This window comes from Physeter macrocephalus, chromosome 13 (assembly GCF_002837175.3).
Source record: "Physeter macrocephalus isolate SW-GA chromosome 13, ASM283717v5, whole genome shotgun sequence".
Taxonomy (NCBI): domain Eukaryota; kingdom Metazoa; phylum Chordata; class Mammalia; order Artiodactyla; family Physeteridae; genus Physeter; species Physeter macrocephalus.
The window spans coordinates 43879926-43892195 of record NC_041226.1 but is presented as its reverse complement, the minus strand read 5'-3'; the positions used below and the strand labels follow the sequence as shown (position 1 = coordinate 43892195).

The 12270-nt window shown below is 36.4% G+C and overlaps 1 pseudogene; it reads left to right on the top strand.

Moving 5' to 3' along the window:
- The first annotated feature begins 2342 nt into the window (after positions 1-2342).
- Positions 2343-11964, top strand: LOC102986173 (flotillin-1-like; annotated as a pseudogene).
- The last annotated feature ends 306 nt before the right edge of the window (positions 11965-12270 follow it).

Genomic DNA, 12270 nt, shown 5'->3' with positions numbered 1-12270 from the left:
AAAGTATATGTTTAAATTTTTGACCAACCTGGCTGCCCGGCCAAGCATTAGATGGTTATTAATGACACAATTCATGGTGTGTAATAAAAGTAAACAACTGAGTGGGCTTCTTTGTGCATGTGCTTTGTTTTTTAGTTTTTTTCTGTAGCTTTTTTTTTTTTCTGATGAAAATATGTAACAGTAAAGTGTTTAGATTTAAAAAAACCTGAGTTGTTGCTATTCAAAGAATGGCAATACATTTTTTATCTTATTTGATTGTAAATATAGATTTCCCTAATAATAATATATATTATACACATTATTTCTGTTAGAAAACATTATTCACAGGAATATTTTACTTAAAAGTCTTATTAAATGTAAGGGTTTATATTCTAATTGTCTTAATTCTAGCATTTGATTCTTAATAAGAGATAATGATATATTCTTATTTTTTCTTATTTATTTCAAATATTATTGTCTCTAGTGCATTTTATTTTTAGTTACTCACTGTGTAAAATATAATAACAATATTGAAATATATCCTAAATTATTTTTTTAAGGTAGCCATACTGTATTATTACTTATTATATTAATATTATAGTTATTCCCTTTTGACCATCAAGAAAGGAGGCAAATCAAACAATGAGTAATTAAAATACCTTCCCACTTGATCTAATCTAATCAACCACTAGACCAAATGTCCAGCTTTTTTTGGAAGTAAATCATATTAGATTAGAATTGAAACACATTGCTGTGTTGTAATACCCTGGTCCTTAATTAAATTCACAGCATCTTCCTTGCAATAGGAAAAGTTTAATCCATGTGTTCTAACTGAAAGTGGGGCATACAAATGTCCCAGTGTGGGCTATTATCTGATCCATTATGATGGCAGGTTTTTTGTTAAAACTTGATTTGTAGGCTAATTTGGAAATTCTTAAGTGAATTATTTCAGCATGTTATCAAAAAGTGGCCTTGGGCTATTGCAAATTATGATAACATAATTATTATCATAGGGAGAGAAATTTGTTTGCCTGAATTCTGTTCCTGGCTATCTTTGTGGGTATTTATTCAGATTAGCGTCATCTCTGTGTTAGCAAATAGCACATGTGGCTATTTTTTGTGTCACTAAAAAGGTAAAATAATACTTATTAAATTATCAGGTTATTTAATCAATAAACATTCAGATAACAGAGACCAGAGAATCATAATACAGTAATACACTTTAAATTTATTGATTTAAATAAATGCCCTTAAGGGCTTTCATCATTTTAATTAATTACCAAAAATTGTTACCTGTTCCATTAGTAAATATATGTACAGGAAAGTCAATTACATATTACATCTTAGTATTTCATTCTAGACTTGTAGAACTTACTCATGGTTTTTGTCTGTTTTAGTAATATAGGCCACTTCAGCAGATACTGTAATATATATATATATAAATTATGTATTTCTAATATAGTTAGTGGATAAAAATGTTGCATAGAAAATGTATCTGTTGACATCTCACCACTTATTGTTCCAAGGAAAAATTTCTAAACCTCAAAGATAATAATGAACAAGAGAACAATATTTTATATTAATTACCTCTGAAGTACTATTTCTAAGATATATAGTGTAGCCTCTACATATGAGATCAATAAACTTAAAAGAATACTCTTTCTCTCTCATTGACTAATTTCATGTATTTTTGACTTCTGTGTTTTAGTTTTGAGTAATTTACTCCCAGATTTTTATCAAGATGTGTTACTTATGTACAAAAGCTCATTGTAGTTATCAATTAATGACCTATCCTGGCCCCTTCAAATCTACTATTATACATTGTCCTAAATTATAGCTTTTCTCTGTACAAGATGAGTGCAGAGAGGAGGAACAGGAGGCTCTTCATTCTGGAATGTGTGGTTATTTTATATCAAGGTGTAAATGAGGAGCTGATCATGTTATTGGGGAAGGTTTTTCTCATACACTAAACTGAAACAAAGAAGACTAAAAATGTGGCTGTTTATCTATCACACAGAATGTCCAAAATATAATAACATAACAAAAGAAGTATAAAGAGTATTCAGTTCATTAAATTAAACAGTAATATGCTGAACCATCATACAAAAATCACCTTGACTGAATTAAAAAGAAAAACATATTAATGGAAGAAATTGAAATCAGTTAAATTCAGCTGTTTCTTTTTCAGGGTAATAGAAAAACTAAGAAACTCATGTTTAAAGGGAGATTTATTCACTGGAACACAGACCTTTTAATGAGAAGACTAAAACTTTAAATATTTTATTGTAATAACAACAACCATTTTTTTGTGAATTCTGTAAGACTTATCAGTGTGGTTAGCTACACTGTGAAGGACATTCATGATGCTCAGATATTTGCACTCCTCAGTGAAGGCTCAAACAGCACAAGTCCAGAAAGATGCTCAGATTGAGGAAGGGAGGCGAAGAGATACTGGGGTCCGAAGGCCAAACCAGGCAGAAAAATGTGTCTGCTCAGTACTTGAGTGAGATTGAGATAGCAAAGCTGCAGAGGGACAACTAGCTGAAGAAGGCCAAGTACGACATCTAGGTCAACACCCTCTGAGCACAGGGTGACCTGGCCAATCAGCTTGAGGTGGCCTAGACTAAGCAGCAGCTGGAGGAGCAGGAGGCACAGGTGCAGGTGATGGAGCAGCCCAGCAGGGGGCATTGCAGGAGCAGGAAATGGCCTTGCTAGAGCTAGAGATTCGAGTTCAGAATATATTTGTGTGGGTTTTTTCCCCCCATTTAAGTGCTTTATTGATTCCCTTATATTGCTTTCAATTCATGATGTATTTTTGTAACAAGAGGCCTATACACTGAAAGCAGTGTAGGAAGCAGGGAAGAAATCAATATCAGAAAATGCCTTCTAGAATCTTAGTTAAAGTCTTTGAATGAAAAAGTAAACTTCCAGTTAGCTCAAATAGGATAAAAGAAATTGACCTGGTGAAACTAATTCAAATGATGACAGAACACAAATAAGAAATGAAATGTTGGCCAAATAGGGGAGAAAAAGGAACCCTTGTACATGCTTGGTAGGAATGTAAATTGGTGCAGCCACTGAGGAAAAGAGTATGGAGGTTTCTTAAAAAACTAAAAATAGAACTACCATATGATACTGCAATTCCACTCCTGGGTATATATCCAAAAAACAAAAATACTATTTCAAAAAGATACATGCACCCCAGTGTTCATAGCAACCTTATTTACAATAGCCAAAAATATGGAAGCAACCTAAGTGTCCATCAACAGATGAATAAAGAAGATGTGGTGGGCTTCCCTGGTGGCACAGTAGTTGAGAGTCCGCCGGCTGATGCAGGGGACACGGGTTCGTGCCCCGGTCTGGGAAGATCCCACATGTCGCAGAGCGGCTGGGCCCGTGGGCCATGGCCGCTGAGCCTGCACGTCTGGAGCACAGGCAACGGAAGAGGCCACAACAGTGAGAGGCCTGCATTGTCGCAGAGCGGCTGGGCCCGTGAGCCATGGCCGCTGAGCCTGCACGTCTGGAGCACAGGCAACGGAAGAGGCCACAACAGTGAGAGGCCTGCATACCGCAAAAAAAAAAAAAAAAGATGTGGTGAGGGAGACCTTCAAGATGATGGAGAAGTAAGATGCAGAGATCACCTTCCTCCCCACAAATACATCAGAAATACATCTACATGTGGAACAACTCCTACAGAACACCTACTGAACTCTAGCAGAAGACCTCAGACTTCCCAAAAGACAAGAAACACCCCATGAAACCGGCTTTGTGGCTGACAGGGTCCTGGTGCCCCAGCCAGATGTCAGGCCTGTGCCTCTGATGTGGAAAAACTGAGTTCAGGACATTCATCCACCAGAGACCTCCCGGCTCCACATAATATCAAACAGCAAAAGAACTCCCAGAAATCTCAATCTCAACATTAAGACCCAGCTACACTCAACGACCAGCAAGCTACAATGCTGGGCATCCTATGCCAAACAACTAGCAAGACAAGAACACAAACTCACCCATTAGCAGAGAGGCTGCCTAAAATCATAATGAGGTCATGGACACACCAAAACACACCACCAGACGTGGTCCTGCCCACTAGAAAGACAAGATCCAGCCTCATCCACTAGAACACAGACACCAGTCCCCACCACCAGGAAGCCTACACAACCCACTGAACCAACCTTAGCAACCGCGGGCAGACACTGAAAACTACAGGAACTAAGAACTTGCAGCCTGTGAAAAGGAGATCACAAACATAGAAAGTTAAGCAAAATGAGAAGACAGAGAAACACACAGCAGATGAAAGAGCAAGGCAAAAACCCACAAGACCAAACAAATGAAGAGGAAAAGGCAGTCTACCTGAAAAAGAATTCAGAGTAATGATAGTAAAGATGAGCCAAAATTTTGAAAATAGAATGGAGAAAATACAAGAAACGTCTAACAAGGACCTAGAAGAACTAAAGAGCAAATAAACAATGATGAACAACACAATCAATGAAATTTAAAACTCTTAGAAGGAATCAATAGCAGTATAACTGAGGTAGAGGAACGGATAAGTGACCTGGAAGATAAAATAGGGGGAAAAACTACCACAGAGAAGAATAAAGAAAAAAGAATGAAAAGAATTGAGGACAGTCTCAGATATCTCTTGGACACATTAAATGAAACAACATTCAAATAATAGGGGTCCCAGAAGAAGAAGAGAAAAAGAAAGGGACTGAGAAAATTTGAAGAATTATAGTTGAAAACTTCCCTAATATGGGAAAGGAAATAGTCAATCAAGTTCAGAAATGCAAAGATTCCTACACAGGATAAATCCAAGGAGAAACATTCCAAGACACATATTAATCAAACTATAAAAAATTAAATACAAAGAAAAATTATTAAAAGCAGCAAGGAAAAAACAACAAATAACATACAAAGGAATCCTCATAAGGTTAACAGCTAATCTTTCAGCAGAAACTCTGCAAGCCAGAAGGTAGTGGCAGGAAATAATTAAAATGCTGAAAGGGTAAAACCAAGATTACTCTACCCAGCAAGGATTTCATTAAGATTCAACAGAGAAATTAAAACCTTTACAGTCAAGAAAAAGCTAAGAGAATTCAGCACCACCAAATCAGCTTTACAACAAATGATAAAGGAACTTCTCTAGGCAGGAAACACAAGAGAAGGAAAAGACCTACAATAACAAACCCAAAACAATTTAAAAAATGGCAAGAGGAACAAACATATCAATAACTACCTTAATTGTAAATGGAATAAATGCTCCACCAAAAGACATAGACTGGCTGAATGGATGCAAAAACAAGAGCTGTATATATGCTCTCTACAAGAGACCCACTTCAGACCTAAGGACACATACAGACTGAAAGTGAGGGGATGGAAAAAGATATTCCATTCAAATGGAAATCAAAAGAAAGCTGGAAAGCATTCTCATCAGACAAAATAGACTTTAAAATAAAGACTATTACACAAGACAAAGAAGGACACTACATAATGATCAAGGGATCAATCGAAGAGGAAGATAAAACAATTGTAAATATTTATGCACCCAATGTAGGAGCACCTCAATACATAAGGCAAATGCTTATAGCCATAATAGGGGAAATCGACAGTAACACAATCATAGTAGGGAACTTTAACATCCCAGTTTCACCATGGGAAAGATCATCCAGAACGAAAATAAATAAGGAAACACAAGCTTTAAATGATATATTAAACAAGAAGGACTTAACTGATGTTTATAGGACATGCAATCCAAAAACAACAGAATAAACTTTCTTCTCAAGTGCCCATGGAACATTCTCCAGGATAGATCATATTCTGGGTCACAAATCAAGCCTTGGTAAATTTAAGAAAACTGAAATCATATCAAGTATCTTTTCCGACCACAATGCTATGAGACTAGATATTAATACAGGAAAAAATCTGTCAAAAATATAAACATATGGAAGCTAAACAATACACTAATAAATAACCAAGAGATCACTGAAGAAATCAAAGAGGAAATCAAAAAATACCTAGAAACAAATGACAATGAAAATACGACGATGCAAAGTCTATGGGATGCAGCAAAAGAGGTTCTATGAGGGAAGTTTATAACAATACATGCTACCTCAAGAAACAGGAAATATCTGAAATAAACAACCTAACTTTACACCAAAAGCAATTAGAGAAAAAAGAATCAAAAAACCCCAAAGTTAGCAGAAGGAAAGCAATCATAAAGATCAGATTAGAGATAAATGAAAAAGAAATGAAGAAAACAATAGCAAAGATAAAACTGAAAGCTGGATCTTTGAGAAGATAAACAAAATTGATAAACCATTAGCCAGACTCATCAAGAAAAATAGAGAGAAGACTCAAATCAATAGAATTAGAAACGAAAAGGAAAAACTAACAACTGACACTGCAAAAATATGAAGGATCATGAGAGACTACTACAAGCAATTATATGCCAATAAATTGGACAACCTGGAAGAAATGGACAAATTCGTAGAAAAGCAAAACTTTCTGAGACTGAACCAGGAAGAAATAGAAAATATAAATAGACCAATCACAAGCACCAAAATTGAAACTGTGATAAAAATTTTCCAACAAACAAACTCCCCTGACCAGATGGCTTCACAGGCGAACTCTATCAGACATTTAGAGAAGAGATAACACCTATACTTTTCAAACTCTTCCAAAATATAGTAGAGGGAGGAACACACCCAAACTCATTCTGTAGGCCACCATCACCCTGATACCAAAACCAGATAAAGATGTCACAAGGAAAGAAAACTACAGGCCAATATCACTGATGAACATAGATGCAAAAATCCTCAACAAATTACTAGCAAACAGAATCCAACAACACATTAAAATGATCATGCAGCATGATCAAGTGAGGTTTAACCCTTTAAGAAAACTGAAATCATATCAAGTATCTTTTCCGACCACAATGCTATGAGACTAGATATTAATACAGGAAAAAATCTGTCAAAAATATAAACATATGGAAGCTAAACAATACACTAATAAATAACCAAGAGATCACTGAAGAAATCAAAGAGGAAATCAAAAAATACCTAGAAACAAATGACAATGAAAATACGACGATGCAAAGTCTATGGGATGCAGCAAAAGAGGTTCTATGAGGGAAGTTTATAACAATACATGCTACCTCAAGAAACAGGAAATATCTGAAATAAACAACCTAACTTTACACCAAAAGCAATTAGAGAAAAAAGAATCAAAAAACCCCAAAGTTAGCAGAAGGAAAGCAATCATAAAGATCAGATTAGAGATAAATGAAAAAGAAATGAAGAAAACAATAGCAAAGATAAAACTGAAAGCTGGATCTTTGAGAAGATAAACAAAATTGATAAACCATTAGCCAGACTCATCAAGAAAAATAGAGAGAAGACTCAAATCAATAGAATTAGAAACGAAAAGGAAAAACTAACAACTGACACTGCAAAAATATGAAGGATCATGAGAGACTACTACAAGCAATTATATGCCAATAAATTGGACAACCTGGAAGAAATGGACAAATTCGTAGAAAAGCAAAACTTTCTGAGACTGAACCAGGAAGAAATAGAAAATATAAATAGACCAATCACAAGCACCAAAATTGAAACTGTGATAAAAATTTTCCAACAAACAAACTCCCCTGACCAGATGGCTTCACAGGCGAACTCTATCAGACATTTAGAGAAGAGATAACACCTATACTTTTCAAACTCTTCCAAAATATAGTAGAGGGAGGAACACACCCAAACTCATTCTGTAGGCCACCATCACCCTGATACCAAAACCAGATAAAGATGTCACAAGGAAAGAAAACTACAGGCCAATATCACTGATGAACATAGATGCAAAAATCCTCAACAAATTACTAGCAAACAGAATCCAACAACACATTAAAATGATCATGCAGCATGATCAAGTGAGGTTTAACCCAGGAATGCAAGGATTCTTCAATATACACAAATCAATCAATGTGATACACCATATTAACAAATTGAAGGAGAAAAACCATATCATCATCTCAATAGATGAAGAAAAAGCTTTCAACAAAATACAACACCCATTTATGCTAAAAACCCTACAGAAAGTAGGCATAGAGGGAACTTACCTGAACATAATAAAGGCCATATGTGACAAGCCCACAACCAACATCATTCTCAGTGGTGAAAAACTGAAACCATTTGTCTAAGATCATGAACAAGAGAAGGTTGTCAACTCTCACCACAATTATTCAACATAGTTTTGGAAGTTTTAGCCAGAGCAATCAAAGAAGGAAAAGAAACAAGAGGAATCCAAATCAGAAAAGAATAAGTAAAGCTGTCATGGTTTGTAGATGACATGATACTATACATAGAGAATCCTAAATATGTTACCAGAAAACTACTAGAGCTAAACAATGAATTTGGTAACATAGCAGACAAAAAATTAATGCACAGAAATCTCTTGCATTCCTATACACTAATGATGAAAAATCTGAAAGGGAAATTAAGGAAACACTCCCATGTACCACTGCAACAGAAAGAATAAAATACCTAGGAATAATCCTACCTAAGGAGACAAAAGACCTGTATGTAGAAAACTATAAGATATTGATGAAAGAAATTAAATATGATACAAATAGATGGAGAGATATACCATGTTCTTGGATTGGAAAAATCAACATAGTGAAAATCACTATACTACCCAAATCAATCTACAGATTCAATGCAATCCCTATCAAACTACCAATGGCATTTTTCACAGAAGTAGAACAAAATCTTTCACATTTGTATGGAGACACAAAAGACCCCGAATAGTCAAAACAATCTTGAAAAAGAAAAATGGAGCTGGAGGAATCAGGCTCCCAGACTTCAGAGTATACTACAAAGCTGCAGTATCAAGACAGTATGGTACTGGCACAAAAAACAGAAATATAGATCAATGGAACAGGATAGAAAGCCCGGAGAAAAACCCACACACGTATGGTCACCTTATTTTTGATAAAGGAGGTAAGAATATACAATGGAGAAAAGACAGTCTCTTCAGTAAGTGGTGCTGGGAAAACTGGACAGCTACCTGTAAAAGAATGAAATTAGAACACTCTCTAACACCATACACCAAAATAAACTCAAAATGGATTAAAGACCCAAATGTAAGACCAGACACTATAAAACTCTTAGAGTAAAACATCGGAAGAACACTCTTTCACGTAAATCACAGCAAGATCCTTTTTGACCCACATCTTAGAGAAATGGAAATAAAAACAAAAATAAACAAAAGGGGCCTAATGAAACATAAAAGGTTTTGCACAGCAAAGGAAACTATAAACAAGATGAAAAGACAGTGCTTAGAATGGGAGAACATATTTGCAAATGAAGCAACTGACAAAGGATTAATCTCCAAAATTTACAAGCAGCTCATGCAGCTCAATATCAAAAAAAAAAACAACCCAATCCAAAAATGGGCAGGAGAAATAAATAGACATTTCTCCACAGAAGATATACAGATTGCCAACAAACACATGAAAGGATGTTCAAAATCACTAATCATTAGAGTAATGCAAATCAAAAATACAATGAGGTATCACTGCACACCAGTCAGAATGGCCATCATAAAAAAAATCTATGAACAATAAATGCTGGAGAGGCAATGGAGAAAAGGGAACATTCTTGCACTGTTGGTGGGAACGTAAATTGATACAGCCACTATGGAGAACAGTATGGAGGTTCCTTAAAACACTAAAAATAGAACTACCATATGACCCAGCAATCCCACTACTGGGCATATTTCAAAACCATAATTCAACAAGTCATCTACCACAATGTTCACTGCAGCTCTATTTACAATAGCCAGGACATGAAAGCAACCTATGTGTCCATTGACAGATGAATGGATAAAGAAGATGTGGCACATATATACAATGGAATATTACTCAGCCACAAAAAGAAATGAAATTGAGTTATTTGTAGTGAGGTGGATGGACCTAGACACTGTCATACAGAGTGAAGAAAGTCAGAAAGAGAAAAACAAGCACTGTATGCAAACACATATGTATGGAATCTATAAAAAAGAAAAAAAAAGTTCTGAAGAACTTAGGGGCAGGACAGGAATAAAGGCGCAGAGGTAGAGAATGGACTTGAGTACATGGGAAGCGGGAAAGGTAAGCTGGGCTGAAGTGAGAGTGGTTTGGACATACATACACTACGAAATGTTAAATAGATAGCTAGTGGGAAGCAGCCACATAGCACAGGGAGATCAGCTTGGTGCTTTGTGACCACCTAGAGGGGTGGGATAAGGAGGATGGGAGGGAGTCATAAGAGGGAGGAGATATGGGGATATATGTATATGTATAACTATTTCACTTTGTTATAAAGCAGAAAATAACACACCATTGTAAAACTATTATACTCCAATAAAGATATTAAAAATAAATCAATAAATTTCAGCCCAGTTAAAAAAATATATGGTATATATACACAAACACACATGCATACCCATAGACACTCACGCACACAGTGGAATACTACTCAGCCATAAAAAGAATAAAATGTTGCCATTTGCAACATCAGGGATGGACTTGAAGGACATTATGTTAAGTGAAATAAGTCAGACAGAGAAAAGCAAATACTGTATGATATCAGTTCTCTGAGGAATCTAAAAATTACAACAAACTAGTGTACATAACAAAAAAAAGCAGACATATAGAGAGAGAAAAAGCTAGTGGTTACCAGTGAGGAGAGAGAAGAAGGCAGGGGCAGGATAGGGGTAAGTGAGTAATAGGTACAAATTATTATGTGTAAAATAAGCTGCAAGTATGTATTGTACAACACAGGGAATATAGCCAATATTTTGGTGCTTTGTGACCACCTAGAGGGGTGGGATAAGGAGGATGGGAGGGAGTCATAAGAGGGAGGAGATATGGGGATATATGTATATGTATAACTATTTCACTTTGTTATAAAGCAGAAAATAACACACCATTGTAAAACTATTATACTCCAATAAAGATATTAAAAATAAATCAATAAATTTCAGCCCAGTTAAAAAAATATATGGTATATATACACAAACACACATGCATACCCATAGACACTCACGCACACAGTGGAATACTACTCAGCCATAAAAAGAATAAAATGTTGCCATTTGCAACATCAGGGATGGACTTGAAGGACATTATGTTAAGTGAAATAAGTCAGACAGAGAAAAGCAAATACTGTATGATATCAGTTCTCTGAGGAATCTAAAAATTACAACAAACTAGTGTACATAACAAAAAAAAGCAGACATATAGAGAGAGAAAAAGCTAGTGGTTACCAGTGAGGAGAGAGAAGAAGGCAGGGGCAGGATAGGGGTAAGTGAGTAATAGGTACAAATTATTATGTGTAAAATAAGCTGCAAGTATGTATTGTACAACACAGGGAATATAGCCAATATTTTATAGTAACTATAAATGGAGTATAACCTTTAAAAATCATGAATCACTATATTATATGCCTGTGACTTATATAATATTGTACATTAACCACACTTCAATAAATAAAGAAATTAACACTAATAAAAAAATAAAAAGAGGACAATGGGAGCCCAGCGCTGCAAGCCTGAAGCACCTAGTCAATACAGATAATTCCCAGCTGATAACACAGAGAGAGGCAGAAGATGTCTCTGTATGGACGCATGAGGAGACCGAGGCCTTTGCCCTAGAGGACAGAGTCCCAGGCCAAATCTAAGCAGGTGGCCAAGAAAGCAGTAACTTTCCAGCTGGACCAGGAGGCTGCTCAGCTGATGCTGCTAGAGAAGGTGCCCCAGGTGGCAGGAAGGACCAGTGGTCCTTTGACATCAGTCAATAAGGTCACACTGGCATCCCGTGGAAGTGGAGCCATGGGAGTGGCCAGAATGACCTGTGAAGTACTGGACATCCTGAGCCACTGCCCTGAGAGTGTGGAGAAACTCACAGGTGTCAGCAGCTCCCAGGTAGACCACCAGCACTTGCAAGCAGCCTGAGGCCTCAAATTTCACTGATGTCTAGAGTCATGGCTCAAGTTGCGTGAATGGTCCCCCATTGCATGCACTTCAACTGTCTGCTCTGAACATGTTCCTTGACAGCTGGTGTTCCACCCTCATCTCTCCTTGTCAAATTGTCTGTGCCTTGCCTCAGAGGGGAAGAGTCTGTCCCCTTCCCAACTCTACACTGTCAAGACTTCCAGTCCCCTGCGGGCCCCATGCCAGCCTTCTGATTATCCCACCCTACCCCAACTATTTAACTTTAAATTTCCAGTCAATTTAGACTCTGAGCCTGTTGTCTAGAAT